Source organism: Xenopus laevis, chromosome 1L (genome assembly GCF_017654675.1).
Source record: "Xenopus laevis strain J_2021 chromosome 1L, Xenopus_laevis_v10.1, whole genome shotgun sequence".
Classification (NCBI taxonomy): Eukaryota; Metazoa; Chordata; class Amphibia; order Anura; family Pipidae; genus Xenopus; species Xenopus laevis.
In genome coordinates, this window is record NC_054371.1 from 133565123 (window position 1) to 133574469 (window position 9347).

Here is a 9347-nt window from a genome sequence, read left to right on the forward strand (position 1 = left end):
CAGAAGTCAGAACCGGAGAATCCAAGAGCAGAGTCCAGAGGGAAACAGGAGTACTGGAACAAGGCAGGAAACTGGAACAAGGCCAGAAACTGGAACAGGACTGGGAATCAGGAACAAGGAACCAGAGGTGGGTTAAGAGAACCAGGGTACAAGTACAGAAGATCAGGAGTCACAGACATCAGAGGAAGATCATGGCAACAGCTTAATATCAGGATTGTATAATGAAATACAGATGGGGATAACAAGATGGGCAGAGAGATGAAGCAGAGTATAATAGGTACAATAAGTTCAGAGCATAGCAACACTAATGAGGTCAGAGTTCGAAATCCTGCAATGCTTTAAAAGCATTGAAAATGTTTAATAAATATATATTGGAATTTGCTTATTTTGGGGTTGACTTGCCCTTGAAGTCACATTATTGTGGTATTACGGTATATTATTTTCAAGACCAAAAGTTCTCAACCAAGCTTACATAGTTAATCTGCATTGAGAAAAGACAATAGTCCATTAAGTTCTAACCCTCCACTTCCCAAATTCACACACAACCAGTCTTTGATCAACTAAGGGAGGAAGATAGTCAAGGATTTCTTTATCTTGAGCAGAGGCTTCTGTCTCATCCACAGGTCATCAATCTGGATGGGTGACATTTGTGATCGTGAACCTTCCCGCATTCACTCCACCAGAACTGTTGGCGAAATTCAGTTACCGGAGACTTTTCACTTTAGGTGAAAGATAGACAAAGTTTATTTGATACAAGCTCCATGGATTCTGAGCTCACCATGATTCAGAACCTTGAACAAAGGTTGAAGAAATCACAGGGTTTATATACTTTTAAATGGGAACACTGTGTACAGGAAGGAAAGGGGTTACTTAGCAATTAAACAGGAGGCTAGAAAATCTTGAAAAGAAGCAACTAATAGTTACCCAGGGAAAGCATAGAAATATCACTGCACAGCACAGAAAAACAAAAAAAGCTCTAACAGCCAAACAGGTGGCTCTGCCCTCAAGAACATGGTAGTAGTGACTAAGGCTAGCTTCACTACCAAATCAGTACCAAGTCAGGGGGGCTACACAGAGGAATCTACATGAAAATATTTTTGTTCTCTATCAACTTTCATAAGCTATGGATTTCAAAAATGTGACCAAAAAAAGTATGGACATATTTTGTTCAACTTTAATTTAGTGAAATCTTTGTGAAAGTGTTCTCCTGCCCAGGTGTAGCTCTGTTGAGAATTGTTAATATGTAGCAGCCTCCTTCAAGAATACACTGTAACCTCCTGTATTAACAAATGTAATTGTGAATATTTATGCGTACTCTCTACGACTGAATTAAGCCACAACTGTGTGGCGGAGAAAATATTCGCAAAACAGTTTCGCAAAGTGCGAATTAAAGTTACTGTCAGTGCTATTTTCGCACACAACAACCACGCACATTGGGTGCGCTCACGCGAACTCCCGTCTCATTTGCGCACCATTTGCAAAGATTTATTCACAATGCAAATTTGCAAAAACCGGAAAGACGGTGCAATATATTATCGTTCAGTATAAAACATGGGCAATACAACCATTTGCGAATAAATATGCGCTGCGCAAACTTTTTAAATGATAAATCTGCCCCTACATGTTCAGTAAAACAAATGTGATACACATTTCTTAAAATGTTTTCTGTGAATGAAATCTCCCCCTCAAATTTAGGTTTGATGTAACTCCTGTATCTATAGCAGGGTTATGACAAAAATCTTAAAAGTATACTGTTCAATAAACCAACAATAGAATTGCATACAGCTCAGTTATTTAATCCAAAGTAGCTTTTTCATGCTGGCAAGATTTGAAGTCTTTAGAATATGCAATTACAAGGAATAAAAAGGAACAAAAGTTAAAAGACTTTATCTCAGCATAGGATTTTTCCGTGAACAAATGAGAGTTTGATTTTAGTAATTTTGATATGTGAAAACTGCAGACTTTACAGTCAAACCATTGTATCTGTCAAATATGAAAAAAAAAATACAATGAAAAAAAGATTTAGAAAAAAATATCTTTGGAGAAAAGAGTGATAGACATGTTTTATCAGTCTTAAAGCCTACTTTGTGACATATTTCTACAGTTATACAAATGTTTCTTTAAAAAATGTGCTCCAAATTTTGAATACTCTCCCAAGGGTTGTAAAATGTTGTTTTTATTTTGTATAGGCTAATATTGGGAATAGTATAACCCACAAAAGGCAAGGCAAGCAGGGTGCAAAAGCTGTTTCTTACAGCCATGATTTAGAGTTGATTTATGGTTAAAGTAACACATGGATATTTATAATATTCTATAAATAAAACAATTTTCTCCTTTGATCTACTCCTATATGTAAGTTTCATGCTCCAACACTGTCCTATCTAATGTAGCTACCATGTTCAGCCCTATATGATGTGTCCCTTGTCCCTTTCTATTACAGCTATTCCAGTGGTGGCAAAATTGCAAATACAGGTATGGGACCTGTTATCCAGAATGGTTAGGACCTGGGGTTTTCCAGATAAAGGATCTTTCCGAAATTTGAATCTCCATACCTTAAATCTGCTATAAAATCATTTAAATATGAAATTAACCCAATAGGATGGTTTTGCCTCCAATAAGGTAGACATAATATATCTTAGTTGGGATCAAGTACAAGGTACTGTTTTATTAATATAGAGAAATCATTTTTAAATTTTTTAATTATTTGATTAAAATGGAGTCTATGGGAGATGGCCCCTTCCGTAATTCAGAGCTTTAAGATAACGGGTATCAATATCTGTACACTTGCTAGCTCTTGGGATAACCTATCTAATGAAACTTCAGGTCCGCTATATGATGTAGTTCACTACTGTGTGGCTTTTGTAGATGAACTAATGGGTTCTCTGTATGATGTAGCTAATTCATGGAGGTAACCTACATGATACAGTCAGCTCTGATTCCACAATCCTCTTCTAAAGAGGGCCTAGAAAACAAGTCATAAACAGAAATAAAGTTATGCTAGCTCTGCACTATATACCTCCTGTGTAAAATTAGTTTTTATGTGGTCTGTTTAATAAAACTCTACACTTTTAATTTTTCTTTATGATTTTGCATAGCCTTATAAAGGACTTAGGGCAGATGGTATATTATTCTGGAAGAAAATATACCTATAGACGATACATTCAGGAAATGATGAAGAATCCTGCAGAGGATGACGGGGTCCCAACAAGTGCTGGCACAATGTTCTGAGCAATCATCCACAACCAGTGGATTGTGAGCAACATGTTACTCACAAACCCCTTGGATATTTCTCCCAGAAGTCTTAAAGCAGGAGCTTATTGTTTTATTTTCTGGCTTGGTGGCAAGTTTTGGTTGTACAACCAAAGAGAGTCTCCTTGAGACTGCCAGCCCACATAGGGGCTATCAAATCACCAATAATATCCCCTTATTTACCCCCTCCAGGAACTTATTTCATGCTTGTATTTCTCAACAACTGTTTTTTTAATTGAACGTGAATCGCGGGTAAAAAATGCTGGGGGCCCCTTATCTAGAGTAAATGACTGGAATTACTGGAGTACCCCGGTAAGTCTACATTTCCTTGTCCTTTCAGTTAATACTGTGAGTTTCCACATTTAATTTCTGCTCTCTTCTTCAAAATACAGGTTCCATAAAAATGAAAGAAATAAATGACTCAAAGGAATGAAATGTCCTGAAACAGATCTCTGTTATAGTGCAGAATGTACTTTAATATAACCCTGTTGTATTTGTGCAGTAGTTGATGCAGTTTGTGATCAATGCAGGACAACACTGCATTATATTTTTATTACTTTCTACACTTTTATTTTAATGGTTTTACAGAGTATGTAATAAAAGGCACTAAGTTTGCCCAGCCCCTATCAACCAATCAGCAGTTAGCATTTGCTTGTTATCTGTTAAAAAGCAAACATCATATTGGTTTCCATAGGTTACTGCTCCTGGGCAAACACAGTTTATTTTTTACTTAACTTCTTTAAGAGTGATTACTTTAGATTAATTCAAATCAATGTTTGCATTGAGTCCATTGTTCCTTGTGCGCAGCTTGTACTATTTATCCAACAGATGATTATAATAAATCATTGTGATCTGTGACAGGTTAATTATAAAAGGAACAAGAAAGTATTGAGAGTCCATTGATACGAAAGAACCCAAAAACTCGAAAATATATTTTGTATATTGAAATCTGCAGCTAATTAAAAAGCAGCGGACACATTTCATTTTCTTGTGTTTAAATTGAAAGACCATGTTGTATGCTCAGAGCATTTGTTTTTAAGTCACTTATATATTCTTAATAAAAACAACCCTGTGTAAGCTCAAGGTAAAAACAAAGGCATTAAATGGAGCTATTTTTCCATTTTGATGCAAATTAACTTTACAACAAAGCCATTTGTCTAAGGATGAACATTTATTTGACACTGACACCTGTCTATTTAACAGCAGTACACTGTATTGACTTTTGTTAAAAGACAAGTATGACAAGTGGTGCTTATGCTTATGCTTATGCTTATGCTGCCAATGACATAGGCTAGAGAATTCACAAGTGTCTTTATGACATTTACTGATGTATAATTTCTTTAGCCTTCAGTGTTCCCTTCTTGATCCTGCTTTGAACTTCCCTCTTCAAATGAAGATATGCAAGATGAGTGGAGTCACATTCAAATACTGTACTATAACATAACTAAGATCATAAAGCAAGTGGATCAGCTGAGAAAAAATACAATGGAGCTAGGACTGTTTTAAAGGCACCACTTATCTTGACCAACTCTTCTTCTACCAATGGCTGGTATATATATAAAAAAATTGGGAGCTAAATGAGTCCAAATCTTGGACCTACCAAAAGTACGGGGATGTTTTTTGACAACAGCAACCTATATTAATAATTATATGACCCCAAAATTGATAAAAATGTAAACACTATTTAAACTGAAATTTATTTGGTGAAATAGAGATAGAATAGAAAAAGTGACAAATATATTCCCTTTACAAATGTAGCAGGGCAATACAGCCATAGCATTTGAGTTGAGTTGAGGTGTCTGAAGATTTATTTTATGTGACGAAACACAATTAATTCTGAAAATTACCTTATAGCAACTTTGTTATATGTCTACAAGTACACAACCTGAACAGTTTATAAAGACATATTGTACTTCAAGGGTTGTTTTACATAAACTTATAGGGGCCAATTCACTAAGGGTCGAATATCGAGGGTTAATTAACCCTCGATATTCGACTAGGAATTAAAATCCTTCGACTTCGAATATCGATATCGGATAATTCCTTCGATCGAACAATAAAATCCTTTTAATCCAACGATCGAAGGAATATCCTTTGATCAAAAAAAGTTAGCCAAGCCTATGGGGACCTTCTCCATAGGCTAACATTGACTTGGGTAGCTTTTAGATGGCGAACTAGGGGGTCAAAGTTTTTTTTAAAGAGACAGTACTTTGACTATCGAATGGTCGAATAGTCGAACAATTTTCCTTCAATTCGAAGTCGAAGGTTGAAGTAGCCCATTCGATGTTCGAAGTATCCCAAAAAAAACTTTGAAATTCAAAGTTTTTTACCTTCGAATCCTTCACTCAAAGTTCGTGAATCGGCCCCATAGTATGATGTAGAGATTGACATTCTGAGACAATATGCAATTGGTATTCATTGTTTTTTATTTGTGTTTTTGGGGTTATTTGGCTTTTTATTCAGAAGCTTTGCAATTTCAGCAATCTGGTTGCTAGGGCCCAAATGACACTAGCAAATGTGCACATATTTGAATTAGTAACTGAATGTGTAATAGTGGGACTTGGATTTTACTACTGAGTGCTTGCTTGTTAGGGAGCTGTTATCTGGTTACCTTCCCATTGTTCTATTGTTAGGCTGCTGGGTGGGGGGAGAAGGGAGGGGGTAATACTCTGACTTGCAGTACAGCAATAATTGACTGAAGTTTATCAGAGCACAAGTTACATGACTGGGGCAGCTGGGAAACTGACAATATGTCTAGACCTGTGTCAGATTTCAAAATTAAATATAAAAAAAATCTGTTTGCTCTTTTGAGAAACGGATTTTAGTTCAAATTTCTGCTGGAGCAGCACTATTAAATGATGTGTTTGGAATTTTTTTTTTCTTATGACAGTATCCCTTTATAATCTACAGTCTGGTCATTTCCCTATGGGACCAGACTGTAAATTATATCCCTATAAACGGCGCGTTCTGGCGTCAGAACGCGCCGTTTATAAGCTTAAAGTGACAGCACTTGCAGCTGCTGCTCTCTCCCTGCAGCGTTCTCTCCACTCGTAACCCCCTCCCACCTTTCTTCCACACATAGCTCTCTTCCACACATAGCTCTTACAGGCGCGCTGCTTCTGTCCCTCTCAACTATCGTCGATCTCACTTTACTTTCAGGTCTCTCCCTGCCCCTCCGTCTCCGGTTTCCTGTTTCTCTCCGCCCACCCATGATGCCTCTCCTACGGAACGCATTTTAGGACATGCTGCCCACAAATACCTTTGCTGCATGCATTGTCCTATGCCTTCTCTATAGATCTTTCTCCTCCTCACAGTCTCTCGCTCCCCCTCCCACCATGGCAAAATCTCTCTCTCCCTCTCATATTCAGCTGCCCCTCCCATCCTCCGTGTCCAGTCTCACTCGTGTTGCTTTTCCTCATGCTCCGTTAAGGCAGAGCTGATGATCTCGCCCATGGCAGGTAAAACTAAAAAAAGCTAAACAAAATCAAATGGAATACAAATAAAAGCAACAAACAAGGAAGTACAGGCAAACACAAAAAAAACAACATTAAATAAGGTGGTCACATAACTCCTCGGGGACTTATAATATCTTTATAAACTACAGTAGGGGGTACATTATCCACTATATCCACTTCTAAATAGAGGGAACATTCTTTATAATGTAAACAGAGTTATTATCTACTGCAAGTTATACACACTCCATATTGGGTATAGATACCTTGACCACTTATTTGTCACTGAAAACATTTCTTAATAGCTTGTCACACTTAGGGGCCGATTCACTAACTTCGAGTGAAGGATTCAAAGTTAAAAAACTTCGAATTTTGAAGTTTTTTTGGGCTACTTCGACCATCGAATGGGCTACTTCGACCTTCGACTACGACTATCGAAGGATTACTATTCGACCATTCGATAGTCGAAGTACTGTCTCTTTAAAAAAAACTTCAACCCCCTAGTTCGCCATCTAAAAGCTACCGAAGTCAATGTTACCCTATGGGGAAGGTCCCCATAGGCTTGGCTAACTTTTTTTGATCGAAGGATATTCCTTCGATCGTTGGATTTAAATCCTTCGAATCCTATCTGCGCTAAATCCTTCGACTTCGATATTCGAAGTCGCAGGATTTTAGTTCCTAGTCGAATATCGAGGGTTAATTAACCCTCGATATTCGACCCTTAGTGAATCGGCCCCCAACTGTCCTTGAGTTGCAGTGTTCACTAGACTGATCTTTATATTGGCCTTTTATTTATTTATACAATACAATGATTTACCTACATAAATAATGGAAAAATCCACTACCTCTGGTAAGGTAAAATTACAACTTCCCTAATCAATATGGATACCAATTCCTTTTTCAGTTTCACTGTGCTCTTTTGCATAGATAAGTACCCAAACTGTACCCCATAAACAAGAGGTGGTTCAGTCATTAAACATAGATGCAATCAATATACAGTAAATGGATACTGATAGGAAATATAAAACAGAGATGAACACAGAGAAGAGATTAACAGTAACTTTAGTTTCACAGTGTGAAATACCCTAAATTTTTATTAAAAGGAAAAAAAACTCTGCACTTCACATTTTAACAATTTAATAAATTATGAGGCTCTCAAGAAATTACTTTTTATAGCTTTAAAAGGGGGTTAAGACAGCTGGAAAAATGTTGACCAGGGCAAAAACTTATCCAAGAAATGTCACTCATCAACTGAATTTAAAACTAAAGGATATTTTTTCCCTATGGCAGATGGGCCCAGAGTATGCAAAAAAAAAAAGGGACTGAAGCACAAACGTTAAAGTGAATAATGATCCCATTTTATTCATGTTCTGCAGTGTCCAGTACAGTACAATAAGCTATTTCAGACCCTGCTGAACATGAATAAAATTGGATCATTATTGCCTTTAAATTTACTCTAATCCTTTTGAAGGTGCCCCAGTGGAACATTTAAAACATTAGCCCAGACATGTTGAATAATTATGGCAACCCTTATGCATACAACCTTCTAACAAGCACCTCTTTTTCTAATTAGAGGACATTTTAACAGTAAAAGCAAATTTACCATAATTCTAAGTGCTAAGTTGCATAAGTGCAGTTGCCAGTATTATCCAATAAGAAATTAGCTTTGAACAGCATGGGTGCAATTTAGCACCTATGTTAGTAGATTGACACTTAGGGGCAGATTCACTAACTTCGAGTGAAGGATTCGAATGAAAAAAATTCGAATTTCGAAGTATTTTTTGGGTACTTCGACCATCGAATTGGTTAAATTCGTTCGAATTCGAACGAAATCGAACGAATCGAAGTAAAAATCGTTCGACTATTCGACCATTCGATAGTCGAAGTACTTTCCCTTTAAAAAAAACTTCGACCCCCTACTTCGGCAGATAAAACCTACCGAAGTCAATGTTAGCCTATGGGGAAGGTCCCCATAGGTTTGCTAACCTTTTTTTGATCGAAGGATTTTCCTTCGATCGTTGGATTAAAATCGTTCGAATCGTTCGATTCGAAGGATTTAATTGAAAAATCCTTCGATCGATCGCAGGATTAGCGCTAAATCCTTTCAATTCGAGGGTCGAATTTCGAAGTATTTTTAACTTCGAAATTCGACCCTTAATGAATCTGCCCCTTAATTACAATGTATATGTCAGAAACATAACACAGAAAATAAAAGCTACGTGTATGGAAAGTGTTATCCAGGGTAAGGGGTCTTTCTGTAATTTGAATACCTTGTCTCCTAAAAAAATCACTTAAACATGAAATAAACCAAATAGGATTGTTTTTCCACCATTACATGTTGATTAAATCTTAGTTGGGATCAAGTACAAGGTACTGTTTTATTATTAAAGAGAAAACAGATATCTATTTTAAAAATATAATTATTTGATTATAATGGAGTATTTGGTAGATGACCTTCCTGTAATTCTGAACTTTTGGGATAAATAACAGATCCCATACCTGTAGTAGAGAGTAAGGGAAATCTCAGCACAGGATTAACATGTTACCTAATATTTCATCATCCATCATAATGTAAGGTTATCAGATCCTGTGAAAATGTGGGGGCACTTCTAGAAAATGCAGGTAGAAAGGGCTGTGCTGATTGCG